The sequence below is a fragment of the Jaculus jaculus genome, chromosome 12 (assembly GCF_020740685.1).
Source record: "Jaculus jaculus isolate mJacJac1 chromosome 12, mJacJac1.mat.Y.cur, whole genome shotgun sequence".
Classification (NCBI taxonomy): Eukaryota; Metazoa; Chordata; class Mammalia; order Rodentia; family Dipodidae; genus Jaculus; species Jaculus jaculus.
In genome coordinates, this window is record NC_059113.1 from 75797202 (window position 1) to 75818522 (window position 21321).

General features: G+C 42.0%; 1 pseudogene; it reads left to right on the forward strand.

Annotated features, from left to right (window-relative positions):
• The first annotated feature begins 18872 nt into the window (after positions 1-18872).
• LOC101612556 lies at positions 18873-20204 on the forward strand (annotated as a pseudogene).
• The last annotated feature ends 1117 nt before the right edge of the window (positions 20205-21321 follow it).

Sequence of the window (21321 nt, forward strand, 5' to 3'; positions counted from 1 at the left end):
GTTGTTTACTCTTCTTTGAGGCTCTCCAAGGTCTTATGGTTAATCTCATGACTGTCTGCTTCATGTCTGTCTTCTGCCTAACACCATGAAAATGTATTTATTAATCTATACATTTACATGCATATTTGACATTTATTTAAATTCCTGTTAAAAGCATTTCAAAAAATAAACATCAGCTGTTTTAAGAAATCCATCTTTGGTTTGTTTTGTTTTCAGTGCTAGCAGTTGAGACGAGGGCATTATGCATGCTTTGTGTGTTACTGAGCTACCAACTCAGCACTTCAGGAATACATCTTAATGGTTGTTAATTGTTTATGGTGCTCCAATAACTGAACCTATTCTTGACCTCTTTGTGGCTTGCCTCAAATATCACTCTTGTCCTCTATTGTAAAAAGGATGAATGAGCTGGGTGTTACAGGCAGAGATTGGAGTCTGGAGGGCCCAGCTGAAATTTCCAGGTTATTGTGTCCAGGATCAAAGAATTGGACAAGGGACAAATAAATACTGATAAATAGAGAAAGCTTATTAAAAAATAGAATACTTCCAAGCATCTAAGTGGGCCAGAGAGATAGGAAAGGTCTGGGGCCCCAAGCCACAAGAGTCAGGAACCTTTATGGGCCATTTACATAGCACCTGCCTTCTCCAGCATTTGTGTATCATGGGCTTTCTCATGCATTCTCTATTTCTTACATGTAGCCCTAGTAGAGAAGGGTTTCTTGTCTTTCTGACCACCAACTTCTTTCATGTATTAATCTTTATGCCTGTCTCCATACCCTAGTCTCCTGCCACATGGGGGTGTATATAGCTCAGTTGGTAGAGTGCCTGCCAAGCATGCAGGAAGCCTTGGGTTTGATCAATGCCACATAAACTGAGTATGGTGGTTCATGCCTCTTACTTTAGCATTTGAGGGTAGGGGGACAGAGGCAGCAGGATCAGACATTCAAAGCCCTTCTTGACTACATAGTGAATTCAAGGCCAGCCTGGGGTGTATGCAACCCTATCGAGAGAGAGAGAGAGATTTAAAGAGTTGCTAGTCTTCTAGTTTTGAAAAATTAATCATATTTTGGTCAATTTATAACAGGGTGCTCAGGATCCAGGAAAATCCTTGAACCCCAAACCCTAGGTTTGTCTCTAATTTTAATCAAAAAATTGAATATAAAAGACTGAGAAGGATAATTACTAAATACTATGCTTATTGAGGGAGGTACAGAGCCAAGGAAAGGCACCCACATGGCTAGAGATCCCATGTGGAGGGCCTGGAAAAACCATGGAGCAAAAAGAAAGTTCAAGGAGCGCCTGCCATGTGGGGAGCTAGAGGAGGTAAAGGAGCCCATGTAGAAAGTAAGGGCTAGGGGCCTTTTACAGCTGGGTCTGGGCCTGGTTGAGACAGCTCAGGCCCAGCCAAGGGAAAAACTCACCCACAGCTAGAAGTTCCCAAGTGGTCAAAGAGCTGCCCTCCCCTTGTAAAGATATTTACAACTTTATAGTGGTGGGCTGTCTTCTGGCTCAGGTGAACCAGAGGGACAGCTGGTTGACAGGGGCTAGGAGCTATCTTAGGAAGAGGCTAGCTAGCCCTGACACAGAGCTCCAGGGACTGAACTTGACCAACCACAATATTTAAATCCTGTGAAAGACATCACTCCCAAGAGGGGTCCCGGTTATTTGTGGAAAAACAGGTCTAGGGAAGTAGAGAAGAAATAAGAAATCAGCTCATCTTTGATTTCTAGCATGTGCAGGCTTTCCTGTCTTTATTTTCAGGGGTCCAGTCACCCTAACTCTACCCCCTCTCATATTGATAGTTTAACAAGTATTTTAAATAGTCTAGAATCCTGCTTAACAATTTACCCTAATAATAAATGTAGCTCCTTATTTATTTGGAAAGGGTTTAAGATTATTATTTTGTGGGGCTCTTTATATTCTTCTTCTTTTTAAGATTTCCCATTTCTTCTCCTTTATTTTTTTTTTTTAGTATTTTGCCATGTTTTACAACTTTTTGGTTTATATTATTTCTCTTTCTACCATTCTTGTTAGAGCTATAGATTTTGTAATTGTTATCTGGTTTTGACTTTATTTCTATTTCTGGATGATACTGTTTCTTGTATTCTCCTGACTACATGGTGCTTAGAATCCAGTATGACATGTGTACATTATGCAGGTTCTCTGGTGCAGAAACATGCTCTCAATATAGAGGAGAGTCAATACACCTTGCTTTACACATACATATCTCACACAAATTTCAGCAAATACTTTAATTCTAAGAATATGATAGGTTAAAAATAAAAAACAGCTGACACCAGAGCCAAGTAGATACAGCTAGGGAGGGCCTGAAGACTCACTTCTGCATACCCAACTTAACAGCACACAAGAACCAACAATTCTGTGAATACCTCAATGAAAAGTTGTGTAGATCACTCCTATGGCCTTTCAGATCATATATTATTGGGAAAAACCTAGGAGAAGAATAAGCATAAAGCCATTTCCCATGGACTCCACTGTCTATCACAAATCTGCCTGATCAACTAGAAGTACACCACTCTTGTAAGACCTACAAAGACAACAGCCCTCCATTCCAACACTACTCAATGTTTCAAAATAGCATGGTATGCTAGGACACATCATGAGGAAGCTCTTCACTAAAAAGACTCTCACATAAAAGTGGAAAAGAGATCCACCCAAGAAGATATACAAATCTCACATAAAATTATAAGAAATATGAAAAACATGGTAAAATGATTCCTCCAAAAGTTCATAATTAACTCTGAAGCAATTGACTCCAAAGCTATTAAAATGTATGAAAAGCTGAATAAGGAATTCAAACGAATAATTTTTGGAAAGAGTGATGAATTCCAAAAATGCAGAAAAACAACTAAATATTTTAAGGGATACAATACAGGATATGAATGAGAACTTCAATAAATGGAGTTTTGAAAAATACCAAGCAGAAATCTTTAAAGATGTAAAGCTAGCTGGGTGTGGTGGTGCATGCCTTTAATCCCAGCAGTTGGGAGGCAGAGGTAGGAGGATTGTTGTGAATTCAAGGCCGCCCTGAGACTACAGAGTGAATTCCAAGTCAGCCTCAGATACAGCAAGACCCTACCTCAAAAAAACAAACAAACAAAAAAAAAAGATGTACCACTCTAATGAATCCAAAAGGAAAAAAAAAAGATTTACCAGTTGGATGAATGAGTGTTCATGGAGTAATAAAGAAAAAATAAGAATTTATGAGCAAAATATTAAAACCTTCTGGGGTATGATAGAAAAGGTCATGCATATATTTTAGTGCCAGAGAAGACATCAAGACATAGATAAAGTCACAGAAATATATTCCATAAAATAATAATAGAAAGTTTCCCAAATCATGAGAAATATATGGATATCCAGGTAGAAGAGACATTTGGACCCCTGAAAAGAAGTAACCAAAAAACAACTTCCCTGTTTAATATTACAGTTATAATACTAAAGTACAGAACAAATAAATAACATTAACATATATTTTGTTGTCAGAGAAGGCATCAAGACATAGACAAAAGTAACAGAAAGTCTATTCCATGAAATAATAGTAGAAAGTTTCCCAAATCATGGGAAATACACAGACATCCAGGTAGAAGAGACATTTAGACCTCTTAAGTAAGTGACCAGAAAACAACTTCACCATTTCATATTACAGCTAAAATACCAAAGTACAGAACTAATAACATCAAAAGCAATGAAAAATACAACTGATTTATAAAGACAAACCTAATAGGAGAGTAGTATGTTTCCTAATAAAAACTCCAAAGGCCAAGAGAATGTGGAATGATGTATTTCAAACCTAGTTTACTGTATTTATTAACTTTTTCTTCAAAATTGAAAGAGAAATAATTCCCTTCCAAAAATAGCCACAAACTAAAGGAATTCATTAGGCCAGAACTACAGAAAATGTTTAAAGAAATCATACACACAGAAGAAGATAAACACAACTATCAAAACAGAAAATAGCCAGGCATGGTGGCTTATGCCCTTAATCCCAGCACACAGGAGACAGAGGTAGGAGGATTTCCACGAGTTTGAGGCCACCCTGAGACTCCATAGTGAATTCCAGGTCAGTCTGGACTAGAGTGAGACCATACCTCAAGAAAAATAGAAAATAATAAATATATAATAAATAATAAAAAATATATAATAAAAATAATAAACCTCAGTAGACAAGAAGATAAATGAAGATTAGGAAAGAAACATTATAAAAACAAAAAAATGTCAAAATTGGGATATACCTACCTTTCACTATTTAGTAGTAATTCTGACTGTTAATGGTATCAATTTTCCAATTAAAAGAAACATACTAGAAGATCAAAAAAAAAAAAAAAGAAGGTATGTTTGCTTCCTACAAGAAATACACATTACTTAGAAAAAAAAACATGTCCAGACTGAAAAAGAAAGGAGGCCAGGCTTGGTGTGGTGGTGGTGGCATACACTTTTAATCACAGCACTCAGGAGGCAGGGGTAGGAGGATTGCCATAAGTTTGAGGCCAGCCTGGGACTTCTGAGTGTTTGCCAGGTTAGCCTGGACTAGAGTAAGACCCTACCTCCAAAAAAACAAAAACAAAATAAAAATAAATATGCAAGTAAAAGGATAGAAAATGACATTTCATGTAAATAGAATCTGTATCAAGCAGAAGTAGCTATACTTGTGTCTAGCAAAGCATAATTAAAGCCAAAATTACTCAGTGACAAAAATAATGTCACTACTTGCTAGTAAAGGAGACAGTCCATCAGAAGATATAACAGGTACTCCCTCCGTTAAAGTGAGTCTCAAAGTCAATCAGAGAATAGCTAGTTACTTCCGTAACAGTCATGCCACTGTTGCACATCCTTCCGGGGTGGCCAGCTGTATAGCTCTCAGGGATCCACTGCTGGCTAAGACCGCTGATGACTTTTTTCCCCAGAAGCTGCCATGGTACTTTCAAGCACTGGCAACAGGCCAATAGGGAAAAGGCTTCTAGCTCAATTCCAGCTTGATTTTTCAGTGTTTTACAACTGAAGTATGTGGTGTCTTTTTAGCAATTGGGTCTTACCACCTAGTTCTGGTGGGCAACCAAGCTCCACAGGGGGGAATTCATGTCTGGTACTATCAAGTCAGTCAAAAGCCCATGGCTACAGATGTTATAGGCTTTAATGTGGAAGTTACTGCTGATGTTTTATAAATGGATGTGATAAGCCAATCAAATTTGTCTTCTCAATAATTATGTTAATACTCAGAGATAATTGCTATTGTCAGCTTTGCAGAGAAGCTTTTTTTGACAGTGGGTAGTGGTAACTGCAGAAGCTCATTAATGGTCAAAGTGATGAGAATAAGTGACTGTCAAGTTCTTAGTCATAAAGGGAGCATCTATATGATGTCCTTCTTGAGGCTCAGAAAATATTATGAAAGAAGAAATGGAAAGAATGTAAAAGCAGGCAAAATGGAGAGAGAGTTGTTAAATACCAACCAACTTCTGGGATGACATGGCCAATAAATACACCTTAGAAGTCACAGCTGCTGTCTGCATCAGATCTATGTAAGATTGGGCCTGACAACATCCTGCCTAGGAGAGATGAAGAGCACACAAAACCCCACCTCTCCATGGGGCTATGTACTCAGTGGATGCTACAAGACAGAGAGATAAATTCTTTAGTGGTACAATTACTGGTAATCTAGCAGAAAATAGTAATATTAAAAGAAACTTGAGTATTGGCTTTGAGATTATACTGAGGCATGAGCCTGGGTAGCCATACTAGGTGAGGGCAGCTTGGCAGTGGTATTAAGCTGGGCATGGATAACTTCACTTTGGAAAGGGAGAATAGAGGTTGGCAGCCATCTTGCTTTGGGGAAAGCTGGAAAGGCAGGTTTTTTTTCTTTAAGGACAACTAGGGCAGACTAAGGAGTGGGGAGGGTAACATTCTTGAAAATGGAAGCATTGGTGGCACTGGAGCTGGCTGTATCAGACTTCAAGGCCTATTGGGAGAGTGGGCCTAGCAGCCATCACATAAAAGGAGGGAATCGCACCAGAGTTGGGTTGCCTACTAAACTTGGGTGAAAGTTCAAAATCTTGGCTTAACCTTTGCTCTGAACTACTGGTAACCAGGGCATTCTGTAAATCAGGACCCAGATCTTAAAGTGCTGCATAGAGTCTCTCGGAATCCATCCTGTTAGCCTTTGCCTTTTAAGGTCTCACTTTCCATAGGAAGGATTCGCCTAAGCAGAATTGTGAAGGACTATGGGGATGTCGATTGGTAGGGCCTGGCTGGGGGATGCAAATATGCTCAGGAGATGCTCATAGCCTGGTTTGGCTAAAGAAAAAGATAATATGTAAGGCCTGTGAGATAGGAGGGGCCAGATGATACTAGGGTTTTTTTTAAATTTTTTTGTTTATTTTTATTTATTTGAAAGTGACAGAGAGATAGAAAGAAAGAGAGAGAGAATGGGCACACCAGGGCCTCTGGCCACTGCAAACGAACTCCAGACACATGCGCCCCCTTGTGCATCTGGCTAACGTGGGTCCTGGAGAATCGAGCTTCGAACCGGGGTCCTTAGGCTTCACAGGCAAGCACTTAACCACTAAGCCATCTCTCCAGCCCCGATACTAGGTTTTGTAAACTGACTTTTTCCTAAGGGCAATGAAGAAGCTGGAAGGGGCTATGCAGAGGTGTAAACAATTATCTTTGCATTGTAAAAAGATCATTGCTTTCTAGCATGGGCATGTTGGTGCAAATCTGGATCCTAAGGCAGAAAGATGGCTTGAGCCCAAGAGATAGAGGCCAGTCTGGGCTTAAAATAAGCAAGGAAAAAGCTGACGTGTAGTTTAGTGATAAGAATATGCACTGAGTTTAGGTAAGGTCTCATGTTCAATTCCCAGCACAAATAGAAAAAGAAAAGGATTACTGCTTGCAATGTGAAGGTTGGTTTGAAAGGAACAAAGTGAGAAAAGAACAATTGTGAAGCTCTTAACTAAGGTAGAGATGGTGGTGTAGTATGGATAAGGAGACAGATTGGATAAGAAGATATTATTTGTCACTTGGACAACTGGGTAATGATGATTCCATTTCACTTTAGTTTTAGGGAAATAATGATTCTTAGATGTTTATAGGGTATCAGTTAGGTATATGAATATTAAATAATGTGGGTTAGGTATCCAAAAATAAAGAGATAAACTTGTATCAGGTTACAGAGCCCCCCAACAGTCCAGAAGTTACCCACAAAGAACAGAGATAAATCCCTGGTTGCCCTCAAGCCACCCCTGTATCTCCCACCTGTGAACCCATTTGCCCCCTGCAACCATTCCAAAAACTGGAGGCATCACCGCTCACCATTTATCCAGCTTTGCCTCAAGAAGAGAACCAAAATCTTCCACCACCATCAGCACCCACTCCAGCAGAGAAATGGGGAAGATCCCCAAACTCAGGCTACCTGACAACCAAGGGGAACCAGTACCCCTCTATCCATTGTGACAAATCCCAGGCCAGTCCCTTGCCAGGGCAGACATAACTTATGGGACAGGTCTGATACAGTTTACCTACCAGCCCTTTACCACCACTGACCTCCTGAACTGGCATCACCATACTCTGCCATATTCAGAGCAACCCCAAGCCCCAATAAATCTTCTGGCTACTATCATGCATAGTCACCAGCAAACATGAGATGATTGCCACCAGCTGCTGTCCACCATCTTCACCTCTGATGAAAGGCAGCACATCTATCAAGCTGCCAAAGCCTGGTTGAGTACCCAGCCCCTCCCCCCAGATGCCATGAATCCTGAGCAATTTTCAGCTACTGCCCTTCTAAATGAACACACGAACTAGGACCACACTACCCAAGACAGAATGGAATCCTTCGTCCAGATGAGGCAAACAATCTTAGAAGAAGCCTGAGTGGGAGCACAGGGAGCAGTCAGTGTGACCAAAGTGAGCAAGATGACTTAGAAGTCAGACAAGTCAATTCTATGAAAGACTGTACGGCACACTCTGACGCTTCACCCCATTTCACCCTGAAACACAGCAGCACCAGACTACTCTGTCCAGCAGTCAGCTCTGGATGTGCACCAAAGATTGCAAAGGCTAGAAGGTTTCACTGCAATGAATATTGGTCAACTCATCAATATTTCAGCCAAGGTGGTGCCTAACCAAGAGGAAACAGCATGCAGGGAAAAAGAAAAATACCTGGGGAAAAAGGCCAAAATTATGGTAGTGGCCCTCAGAGACGAAAGCTGCCACTGGAAGACCGAGGTCACTACCTGCCAGTAAGAGAAACTGTCACCTCCCATTAGAAAGAGACAAATATGTGTGTTGTAAGGAAAAGGGCTATTAGAAGAATGAGTACTCCACTGAGGGAAGATCAAAGAATACAAGGTTGTGAAGGAACAAGACCTGCCACAATTGCATTTTCCAAGCTGGCCCACCCAAGGTCAGAGACTCAAGATGGGAGACTGAAGGCAACTGTGCTCAATCACAACTGGCCCCCAAGAGCCCACAGCCAAAATAAACCTGAGGGGACAAACTGTGGACTTTATTTTAGATACTGGCATGGTTATTAGTATGTGATATCCCTCACCAGCTAGTTCACCAAGGACTCTATCACAATTATTGGGGCTTCCAGGGGAATTGGGCACTGCCTTTGTCTTATGGGGATGGCCCCAGGCTTGAGGGTCACAACCACAGGTGGATGGCCTTTAGCAAGGCCAACCTTTTTATCTGTGTCCCACACCTTAGGGTAACATGCCAAATACCAGCTACGTTGGCATGATGTTTTTTTTTTTTTTTGGTTTTTGAGGTAGGGTCTCACTCTAGCCCAGGCTGACCTGCAATTCACTATGTAGTCTCAGGGTGGCCTTGAACTCACAGTGATCCTCCTACCTCTGCCTCCAGAGTGCTGGAATTACAGGCTACATATTTACCAGAAGAGGAGGGAAACCACTCCATTCCTGTGAGGAAATGAAAGAAGTATTCTGTTCTCAGCCTGATTTGAAAGATGAACCACTCCCTAACTCAGATTTAGAACTCTTTGCTGATGGGAGCCAGAATTTACTATGAGGAGAATACTGTACTAGATATGTGGTAATTACTGCCAATGAGGTCTTGGAGGAGGGGAGACTTCCCAATGATTGGTAGGCCCAAAAGTCCAAATTAAACACTCACCAGAGCCTCCTTTTTACAGAAGAGAAGTTAGCTATGATCTATACTGACTTCAGGTATGCTTTTGCCATGCTACATATCCACAAGACCATTTATAAGAAGAGAGGCCTATTAACATCAGGAGGAAAAGAGATTAAAAACAGCGACCAGACCATCCAGCTTCTGGAAGCAATCTGGGCCCCCAAGGCTATAGCAGTAGTTCACTGCCAAGATAACACTGAAACCAAAATAAAGTGAGCCAAGGAAATCGGCTAGCAAACCAGACAGCCAGACAGGCAGCCCTCCTTGAGGAAGCGAGCCATAGTCCTCCTCCCTTGAGACCCCAGAAAATATTTTTGCCCTCTTAGTCCTCCCCAAACAACCCAGATACTGCCTCAAGGAGAAGGGGGAAACACTGAAGGGAGCAGCAACTGAAAATTCAGAAGGGTAGCTGATAACCTAAGATGACATATGTCTGGAGTTCATTTACAGCGGCTGGAAGTCCTGGTGTGTGCATTCTCCCCCCACCCCTTTCCCTCTCTTAAATAAATAAATAAAAATAAAATATTTTTTTTAAAAAAACACAAAAGAAGGAGGAGGAGGAGAAGAATATGAAGCCTTACCAGAGGAAGTGAGTCACTGTGGGTGGGTCTGGAAGTTGTTTAGACCAGCTGCTTCCTTCTCTGTCTTTGTGTCTCTCTGCTTCAACAGGTGCATTGTGACCAGCCAGCTCAGCTTTCCACTTCTGCCACCACAGCTTCCCTGACATAAATTCTTTCCTCCCTTAAGCTGTGCCTTGTTAGGTATTGGTCACAGCAATAAGTGAAACAGCTAATACAAGGAGACTAGTTGAGGCACAGAAAGGGGATCATTGGGAATGAGAGAGTAATGGAGATCTATATGAACAAAATACCATATTTCATGAAAATGTCATAGTGAATCCCATTATAATTAATATACACTTTTTTCAGAATAGCACTAAAAGAACTAATAATCCATCTATCTGTCAAAAATTGAACCAATGAATTGAATAGACAGTTCTTAGATGAAGTACAAATGATCAATAAAAACATGAAAAAATATTCAACATCTTTGCCATCAGTGGAACACAAGCGAAAACGGCATGGCAATGCCATCACTTTTCATTTGGAATGGCTATCATCAAGGGAAAAGTGCGAATGACAGCACTGACGTGAGGGAAGGAACTCTTATACAATGTGGGTGGGAGGATAAATTAGTGCAGCCGCTATGGAAATCAGCATGGAGGCTCCTCCTAAAGCTAAAAGTAGGACTTAGGCTGGGGAGATTTCTCAGTGGTTAGTTGCACTTGCTCGCAAAGCCTGACAGCCTGAGTTTGATTCTCCAGTATCCATGTAAAAGTGGTGCATGCACCTGCAGTTTGTTTGCAGCAGCAAGAGGCCCTGGCACACTCACATACTAGTGCTTGATTCAGCCATATCACTCCTAGTCTAGCAGAAAACAGCAATACTAAAAGAAATGTGTACTGTGTTGCAGAGCCCCCCCCTCCCCCCAACAGACCAGAAGCTACCCACAGAGAACAGAGATAAGTCCAGGGTCGCCCTTGAGCCACCCACAGGGAGAGACCAGGAAACAGAGAAATAAGTTTCTTGCCCACAAGGAACAACCATGGAATGAAGATAAGTTCCCTGCTAGCGCTGCAAGTTACTGATAGTTTGGGGCTGATTGGAACAGAAATTGTAAAAAATTTAAACTATGTAGCTGCCTGCCCATACCACGTAAGCTTCTGTAACCTTGCTTGCTTATAAGAAGATATGAAAAGCCCTACTTGCCTAATCTTGGGGCTGATACAATTACGGAGAAATCTGGGTGGCAGTCCATTAGTGTGAATAAACCTTCCTCTCCTCTGTCTGAATGGCTCTGAGTCTCATTCAGGAAACTCCCACAACACTGGTGTATACCCAAAGTACTCCAAATTAGCATACTCCAAAGATACCTGCATATCCATCTGCATTGCCACACTATTCACAATGGTGGAATTACACAATCAGCCTCAATGTCCATCAATACATAAATGTGTAAAAAAAAAAAAAAACCCAGCATGTAAACACAATGGAGCATTATTTGACCATAATGCAGAATAAAAGTTTGTAGAAAAATGAGTGAAATTGGAGGTCATAATGTTGAGTGAAATAAACCAGACTCAGACAAGTACATTTTCTCTTATATTTTTGGAATCTAGGAGGAAACAAAAGACATGTAAATAGGAGGGACTATTAAGCAAGATGACAGGAGGTCAAAGGGAGGAGAAAGGCATAATAGGAGAAGGAACTCAGTGGAATATGATTATGTGTGCATATGTTTTTATATAAATGTGTGAAAATGTGACAAATAACCTACTCTTTTGTACAATTAATATGTTCTAACAAAAGAGAAGGCATTAACTCACAATCCCCATGGGGATAACTGGCATCCCCAATGAGGAGGATCCCTTTGGAGGGTGGGCAGGGATGAGGGTAAGGATAGTACCAACAGGTGCTGTTTAGATACTGAGTATGTCTATAGCTAATTTAAAAAAGTAAAGAATACCAAAAAATTGGGGTAGAGAAAGAGAGAGAGAATGCATAAAAAAAAAACTTACAGGGGCTGAGGAGATGGCTCAGTGGTTAAGAGTGCTTGCTTGCAAGCCTGTCACCCAACTTCAGTCTTTCTCAGCATCCATGTAAAACCAGAAGCAAACTGGTGTATGCCTCTGTAATTCCTGCACACCCATGACAGTGGAAGATTGGGCCAGAAGAATCTGGAAGTTTGAAAGCAACAATGGCAAGAGAGAGCCTACTTCAAAAGAAGGTGGGAGGCGAGGAGAAAGCTCTGAGGTTGTCTGTTGATACACATGCAGCATGGCACATGCACACACACACCCACACACATCGTGAATGCACACACCAACACATAATTTAACATTTTTAAATTGTGTTTTTAAAGCTCTTTTGTTTATTTTATTTATTTATTTGACAGAAAAAGGGGGAGAGAGAGAGAGAATGGGCATCTGCAATCAAACTCCAGACATATGCGCCCCCTTGTGCATCTGGCTAATGTGGTCCTGGGGAATCAAACCTGGGTCCTTTGGCTTTGCAGGCAGACATCTTAACTGCTATGCCATCCCTCCAGCCCAAATTGTGTTTTTAAAATAACTATGAGGAGGCTTTTTGTCAGGATTTAGGTTCAGAGTGATATCTCATGTTACATTAACTTTCCTGTGCAGACATGAGTAAACATGTATTAGGTACACCTAGTAGACAGGATGCCAACAACAGACCAATGTAATAATTATACCTAAGTCCAATGTGGTAAACCAATGAGTTTATTGAGGTTATTTATTGGAGCATGAGTGACTCAAAGGCAGATAATCAATAAAAAGCCCATGACAATTCAATTGACAGAGGCTGCATGTAGGGAGCTCACTGCACACCTTGTGTAAGAATTTCTACCCTCACAGTTGTTTGCTATTTCTATAACCTTGGGGAGGGTTCTTGTGGATCTTCTAAGTTTCCTGAACTTCCTTCCCAAAACCTGAAATGCTTACTTCTCAAGTTTCATGGGCCTTCTTCCTCCCTCCTGGAGAGAATGTTTCAATTTGGGGAACTTGCTATACAGAACATCTGGCTCAGGCTTGAAGAAGTCACAGACTTGCCACCCACTGTAGGAAATTTTGCTTATGTGGGCTAAGAATTTTGATAAAATCAAAATTTACCATTGAATGCAATTAGTCAAGTTCTGTAGGTAGGTATGCTTTTGGATAAATCATAAGTCATATTTGCTAGACTAGAAACTGGATTTGACAAGTTTTGCCCACCTTAGATAATAAAGTAGAAAATGTCCCCAGTGGTTTTTCACCTAAATCCATGAATGAGTGTGTCTTCAGAATGCAATGTACTTTTGTGGGCATTCTGGAGGCTCAAAAATGATTTCTTTTCTTTTCTGACTGGACTGGCATGGATACTTGTGCAGTATTAAATTTATAAATGGTGTCTCATAGAGCACAGAACTGGAGAGCTAGAAATACTGAGTTACAGAGAATAAGAAGTATAGAAACAGTCTTTCAACAATAGTGGATCATTACATAGAAACAATGCTGGAATTGACCTTCCCCAATCTCAGCTGCAGGTGTCTTTTAAATACTGCTACTTTGTTAGCTATGAACTAGGACAAAATGTCCCAAGAAGCAGGCCCATTGACATCAATATCATAGGCCCTTCAAAATACCCCAGGGCAGCTATTAAAAATAGGCTTTCTGGGCGTGGTGGCACACACCTTTAATCTTAGCACTCAGGAGGAAGCTGTAGGAGGATCCCTGAGAATTCAAGGCCACCCTGAAATTACAGAGTGAATTCCAGGTCAGCTGAGCTAAAGTGAGACCCTACCTCGAAAAAACAACAACAACAAAAAGGCTCTATGGGCTGCAGAGATGGCTTGGTGGTCAAGGCACTTACCTGTGAAGCCTAATGACTCATGTTCAATTCCCCAGTACCCACATAAGCCAGATGCACAAGGTGGCATCTGGAGTTTGTTTGCAGTGGCTAAAAGCTCTGGTGTGTCCATTCTCTCTCTCTCTCCTCCCCCCACTGCATTTCTCTCTCCCAAATAAATAAATAAATAAACAAAATATTTTAAAATAATTTAAAAATAGGCTCTAGGTCTGGGGAGATGGCTTAATGCATAGATTCTTGCGGGGTTAGCATGAAGTCCTGAGTTTGGATCCCCAGCACCCTTGTAAAAGATAGGTGTGCACCTATAATTTCAGCTTTGGGCCGGTGGAGGCAGGAAGACCCCCCCCCCCCCCCGGGGCTTGCTGGCTAGCTTGTCTAGTTCTGGGTTCAGTGAGAGACTGTCCCTTTAAGATCAGGTGAAGAAGCAATAGAAGACATTGGGCATGTGCCTCTGGACTCCATATACATGTGCTTTTGCATCCCCCACACACATACATATTCAACCACACACATACAAACCCACATGCACACACACATAAAAAGATGTTCCAGGGCTGGAGAGATGTCTTAGCGGTTAAGCGCTTGCCTGTGAAGCCTAAGGACCCCAGTTCCCAGGACATACATTAGCCAGATGCACAATGGGGCACACGTATCTGGAGTCTGTTTGCAGTGGCTGGAGGCCCTGGCACACCCATATTCTCTCCCTCTCTCTCTCTATCTGCCTCTTTCTCTTTTTGTCTGTCGCTCTCAAATAAATAAATAAAAATAAACAATTTTTTTAAAAAAGATGTTCCATTATGGACATTTTCAAACACAAGAGAAGAAAAAGTATAATGCATTCATATTTTGTCACTCACCTTCAACAAAAATGAACATTTTATCAATCTAGGTTCATATCCTTTCTCCATATACTTTTCTTCTTTCCTTCCCTTTTCTTGCTTGCTTTGCTTCTCTTACTTCTCTTCTTCCCTCTCTTCCTCCTTCCCTTCCTCTTTGCCTTCTTTGTTACTGAAATGTAAGTCTCATATATCATATAACTTTTTTGATAAATACTTTAGTCAAATCTCTAATAACGATACTTTTTTAAAGGTACAAACAGTATACTACAAAATTATCAATAATTCCTTCATATTTACTGCACATAACACCTTCAAATGTCTTCTACAATCACTCCAAATTTTCTGTACTTAATTGTTATGGCTCTTAAATCTTTTTAAATCATATAACCCTGCCTTTTTCTTTTGGCATATCAGTTTCTTAGATAAATAGACTCACTTTTGCACTGTATGATGCCCTCATTCTGAATTTGGTGGACTGTTTCCCTTTGAGTTGTTGATTTTGTTTTGTTTTTAGAAAGGGTTTCATGTAGCCCTGGCTGGCCTCAAAGTTCTATGTAGCTGAAGATCACCTTGAACTAGTCTTCCAGTCTTCAGATCCCCCAAGTGCTGGTATTAATGGCTTGTACCACCAAACCTAGTTTATGTGATGCTGGGAAGCAAACTCAGGACTTTGAGCTATATCCTCAGCCCTCCTCTTGGTTACTTAACTTGCTCTACTAGTTCCTATAAATGGTAGCCCAAGCTATAAGTTGTCAGGTTCAATTTCATTTACTTTTAGCATCGCATTTAGTTTGTCTTTTTTAAAAATATGTTTATTGTCATGCAGAGGGAGCACGAGAGAAAAATGGCCATGCCAGAAGCTCTTCCCTCTACAAATAAACTCCAGACACATGTGCCACCTTGTGCATCTGCCTTTATGTGGGTACTGGAGAATCAAACCTGTGCCTTTAGGTTTTATAAGCAAGTGTCTTCAACCCCCTAAGCCATCTCTCCAGCCTTTCAAGTCTTAATATGCTCAAGTTTAATATACTTTTGGACTACTGACTATTTTCCCTCTACTCTTTTTGTTGTTATTTTAGCTTCTGTTTCACATGGCACTTAATTTTGACAGAATTTTCCTACTCTTTTAATGGTCACCAGACATTTGACAGAGCTGCAGATAGAAAATACATCTCTCCTAAGCCTCATTTAGGACCCTTTCTATCTCTGAAAGTCTCTGGAAAAATAACTTCCTTTTTCTATTCTCACATCTGCAGTCATCTTTTGTTTTAAAATACTTTATTTGAGAGAGAATGGGCACACCAAGGCCTCTATCCACTGCAAACAAACTCCAGACACATGGCCACCTTTTGCATCTGGCTTTTTACATGGGTACTGGGGAATCGAACTTGGGTCCCTTGCTGGAAATGCTAAGCCATGTCTCCAGCCCCTGCAGTCATCCTTTAATTAGGACCTTATAGCCGTCTTGGAAGAAGCTGCTTGTCACAGTCAGGGTCTGATACAACGCACAGCAAAGGCCAAGTTCATGTTGTGACAGCAGCTGAGAGTTTGCCTTACCATAGAGCAGTTGCTTGTACAGTGTCTAACAATGCTGATGTCAAGGCCAAAGGAAAGCAACCTGCTAGTGATTAATTAACCACCATCCTTCCAGGTCTCTCCTCTATAGTTTTCCAGGTTACCTTGTCGTGTTTTCCTCGGGCTAGTCTTTACTATTATATCTCTCCATTGTATTAAAATCCTTTCTTCCTCAAGCCTGGCAAAAAGTTAATAATTAGCCTAGGATGATTGCTCAGAGGTTAAAAATGCTTGATTGCAAAGCCTGCAGGCCTGCGTTCAATTCCCTAGCACCTATGTAAAGCCAGATGCAAAACTTACAGCTACAAGAGACTCTAGTAAGCCCATATATATATATATATATATATAGATATTTTAAGTTAATAATTATTGAAGACAGATAATAAGTCATAGACTTTGGAAACTGGGGCTGGAGAAGATTGCTTAGTAGTTAAGGCATTTGTCTGCAAAACCGAAGGACCCCAGTTCAATTCCCCAAGACCCATGTAAGCCAGATGCACAGTTGGCACATGCATCTGGAGTGTGCTTGCAGAGGCTGGAGGCCCTGGCATGCCCATTCTCTCTCTTTCTCTCTCTCTACCTCTATCTCTCTGTCAAATAAATAAATAAAATATATTTTAAAAATAATAAACAAATAAATAAATAAACTGAAAAAGAATTATTCCTTCTCTTCCCTCAGGTCTAAAGCAGAAGTCCACAAGGTAGAAAAACATTAAGTCAGGACATTGCCACATTGACTGAGAGGGTTTAGAAGCTATCTTTTGACTTGATAGCTCAAAGTCAGGCCTCTTCTGGTGAAAAGTCCACTGTATTTAATGCTATTTATTACAACTAAATTCTCTTCGTGCGACTTTATCCTTGTCTCTTGGAAGCCCATTTATCATCAAAAGCTGCTGCACACTTTATTTTCAAAGCATCCTGTGACAGATAGAAAGTCAGTACTGTCCCAGATCAAGGAGTCTATCACGACACCGGGAGGCTGAGGGAAGATGACAAAGTATCTGTCTAAATTTTGTGTGCTCCTTGAAGAGAAGCAGTGATGCTCATTAGGTACTTATGTGTGTGTGCATGCATGCATGCTCATGTATGTGCAGGCATACATGTAATTGCAGGCATCTGTGCATGTGTGTATGGAAGCAAAAATAAAACTTCAGGTGTCATTCACCAGGTGCTATCTACCTTTTTGAGATAGTCTCTCAGTGGCCTGGAGCTCACCAGTAGACTCTACTGGATGACCAGTGAGCCCCAGGGAGCCTCCTGATTTTGCCTAATCCTGGGATTATAAACATGAGTGACACTATGCTCGTGTGTGGGGGGGAGTGGTTTCTGGAGAGCAAACTCAGGTCCACAAGCAAGCATGGCAAACATTTTGCTGACAGCTATCTCTCCAGCCATGGGCACAGTATTTCAAATGAAAGTCAACATTGTGCATGCAATTGAGGACCTTAAAAGGAAGATAAGTGAACAATAGAAAAGTGCCACAGCTTTTTAACTGAAGTGAAAGATCCTTCAGGCCAGAATGGGAAGAGATTTCCCCCACCTTCTAAATGTGGCTGAATTTCAGTAGAGTGGTTCAAGAAGTACAAAGCCAAGTGCGAGTAATCAAGTATTTTCTGTCCAATGATTTTATTTCTTGGATGCAGGAATCTTCTCTACATCTTTTGTTTGTTTCTTAACTCCCATTTATGAACTATTTAATTCTGCTAGTGATTGCTTTAGAATAATTGCTTTATACTAGTTAAGTACGGGGCATACTTTATCTTCTCCAGAACTTCATGGAACTTTTATTATCAAGTTCATTTTCTGAATATCTAATGTTTTCTTGTACAGGGATATGCTAACTGGAAGGAAACAATATGCCAAATGGATCAGGATTTAAAGGCACTTGCTTGTAAAGCCTGCTGGCCCAAGTTCAATTTCTCAATATTCACATAAAAATCTAGGTACACAAAATATCACATGTGTTTGTGGCTTGTTTGTAACACCAAAAGGCCCTAGTGTGCCCATACTCATGCACTCTCTCTTGCAATTAAAAAAAACAGTATGCCAATGGAAAGTGCATACATTTCTATGGAAAAAATTTCTATGCTACATCAAGGTGTTAACAGTTTTATGTATCCTTGAACTCACTATGTAGCTAAGGGATGAGCTTGAACTTCTTATTCTCCTGCCTCCATCTCCACAGTGCTAGGCTTGCAAGAATGTGGCACCATGGCTAGTTTAGCTGTGCTAGGGATTGAATCCAGAGCTTTGTGCTGTCAGGTAAACACCAACTGAGCTACATCTCCATCTTATAGAATAGGAAAGACAGAAACCACGATGAACAAATGCACTGTGTAGGAAATTGTTTTGGATCCAGATTGAAAGAAGCAAACTGTAAATTCTATTCTAACTATGATGGCATTGTCAATTGTTTTGCTGTCATGGCATAATGTAACACTGAATGTTGAGGTAGGAAAGTCATGCTCTCATTTTGAAAGAAATGAATAAAATGTTGATAGATTAGGTGTAATCTTACTGTTTATTTTGATCTTTGAAGTGGGGAGAAAGTGAATAAGAAAGTAGTTCCTTTCATGTTGGCTGGAAATGACAAAATGCTGAGGCAGTTCATTGCTCCTTTTTACACAGGTACCCATCTTCCTGGATAGAGATTATCAAAAGCAAGCATTATCCAGGATCACTATTTGTGACCTCAGCTGCAAATATTTTGGTCTGTTTAAAGGTATAAATCAAGAGCCGAGAATGGGAGCCGAGCGCAGCATCTGAACCATACACCGATCTCCTCTCCGCGCTCTCTCTCCACCTCGCTCTCGCCGCCTGCCCACCTTCCTCCCCGCCGGACGGCAGCCGCCCAGACCGCCTTCCACCATGGCCACCTCAGCAAGTTCCAACTTGAACAAAGGCATCAAGCAAATGTACATGGCCTTGCCTCAAGGCGAGAAAGTCCAAGCCATGTATGTCTGGATCGATGGTACCGGAGAAGGGCTGTGCTGCAAGACCCGCACCCTGGACTGTGAGCCCAAGTGTGTAGAAGAGTTGCCGGAATGGAATTTTGATGGCTCCAGCACTTTCCAGTCTGAAGGCTCCAACAGTGACATGTACCTCCTCCCAGTTGCCATGTTCCGTGACCCTTTCTGCAAGGATCCCAACAAGCTGGTGTTCTGTGAAGTTTTCAAGTATAATCAGAAGCCTGCCGAAACCAATTTAAGGCACACCGGTAAGCGGATCATGGACATGGTCAGCAACCAGCACCCCTAGTTTGGAATGGAGCAGGAATACGCTCTCATGGGGACGGATGGGCACCTCTTTGGTTGGCCTTCCAATGGCTTCCCTGGGCCCCAAGGCCCGTATTACTGTGGCGTAGGAGCTGACAAAGCCTATGGCAGAGACATCGTGGAGGCTCACTACAGGGCCTGCTTGTATGCCGGAGTCAAGATCACAGGAACAAATGCCGAGGCCATGCCTGCCCAGTGGAAATTCCAAATTGGACCCTGTGAAGGAATCCGCATGGGAGATCACCTGTGGGTGGCCTGCTTTATCTTACATCGTGTATGTGAAGACTTTGGCGTGATTGCAACCTTTGACCCTAAGCCCATTCCTGGGAACTGGAACGGCACAGGCTGCCATACCAACTTCAGCACAAAGGCCATGCAGGAGGAGAATGGCCTGAAGTACATTGAGGAGGCCATTGAGAAACTCAGCAAGCGGCACCAGTACCACATCCGTGCCTACAATCCCAAGGGAGGCCTGGACAATGCCCGGCGCCTGACTGGCTTCCACGAGACCTCCAACATCAACGACTTTTCCACCGGTGTTGCCAACGCAGTGCCAGCATCCGCATTCCCCGGTCTGTCGGCCAGGAGAAGAGGGGTTATTTCGAAGACCGGCGCCCTTCTGCCAACTGCGACCCCTTTGCAGTGACAGAGGCCATCATCCGTACGTGTCTTCTCAACAAGACTGGCAACGAGCCCTTCCAGTACAAAAACTAAGGGGACGATGCTTCCAGCGACTGAGCCCTTCCCAGCTCTTCATCCCACTGCAACTCTCCCTCTCCCTGGTGTCTTAATTATCCTCATTACTCAAAAGTGGGATTTCAAGGTCTTTTTATTCCTCATGCCCAGTGAACCTTGCTTTCCTTGGTCAGGATAGAGGGGTCAAGTTCTTAATCTCCATGTACCCAGCCCCCGTTTTCTTCCTTTCTAATGTGCGGGTGGGCACAGGGAAAGGTGGTTGCGGCGAGCCCCTGTCCCACAGGAAAAGCACGACCAGCAAACAAGGATCCTTCTCGATCACACTTTATTGGAGAGCCTCTTGGTTAACAGAAAAGTTGATGGCGAGGGGCGAGGGACGCAGGAGTGTAGCTGCTTTTATAGGGCAGAATACTATGGGACGCCTGCTGATTGGCTGCCATAGGCTCACCCACCCACAGGAGCCACGGGATAGGCTCAGGACAAGGTGCATCAAGCGCATGCACAACCTCAAGGGAGGTTGCTGCCTAACTGAGGAAGTATTTACCTCAAGACTGGCGAGAATGGCGTCTGCATTGGCTCCCTACAGGTGGTGACTGCTTCTCTCTGGAGGTGTCCTTGTTTGGTAGATGTCACCTCCGCACAAAGCAGCGTGTGAAGGAGGGGAGAACTTCCTCTAAAGGACAGCTGGAAGGGCAGGCTGACTACTTATGATGGCATGTCTCCTTCAATTCTTAAGATTAAACCAACTCTCACTAGTGGAGGTTAGGAGAAGAGCAAGAACTGGGGGTTAGTTTACCTCTTGTGTTTCTCTTGCTTGGAGCCACCCACACCCTTCACAAACAGCAGCTCAGCAACAACAGATGGCTGTCCTACCTTAAGAGAAGAAAAGTTCTTTACTGCTTGGTCCTCCATTTATAACACAAAGCAAAAGTAGTATTTTTATATTTAAATGTAAAAACAAAAAAATTATATAAGGGTTGTGGATATGTGTGTTTTTCTAAAGAAAACAAACATCCTGGTCATTGGATGCCAAATGTGAGGTAAATTATTTGGTTCAAGGGTCCCCTTTGTAAGTAAAGGAAGTAGCAGTGGGGAACATAGTACTAGAAAAATTGGTTATTTGGGACTGTTCCTCATTTTACCAGGATTTCCCTGCCCATTTTTTGCAGGCGATAGGTACACATTACTTGCAGTCTCTGAGCCCCGTGTCTAACTCTAGAAGACACACACGCACTTGTCCACACGTAGGTTTAGAAGTATGAGTTGGCTGGTCAACTTTGTTACTGACAAGGGGGTGTTGGGGTTATTTTTTGGTGGGATTTTAGCATGTCACTAAAGCAG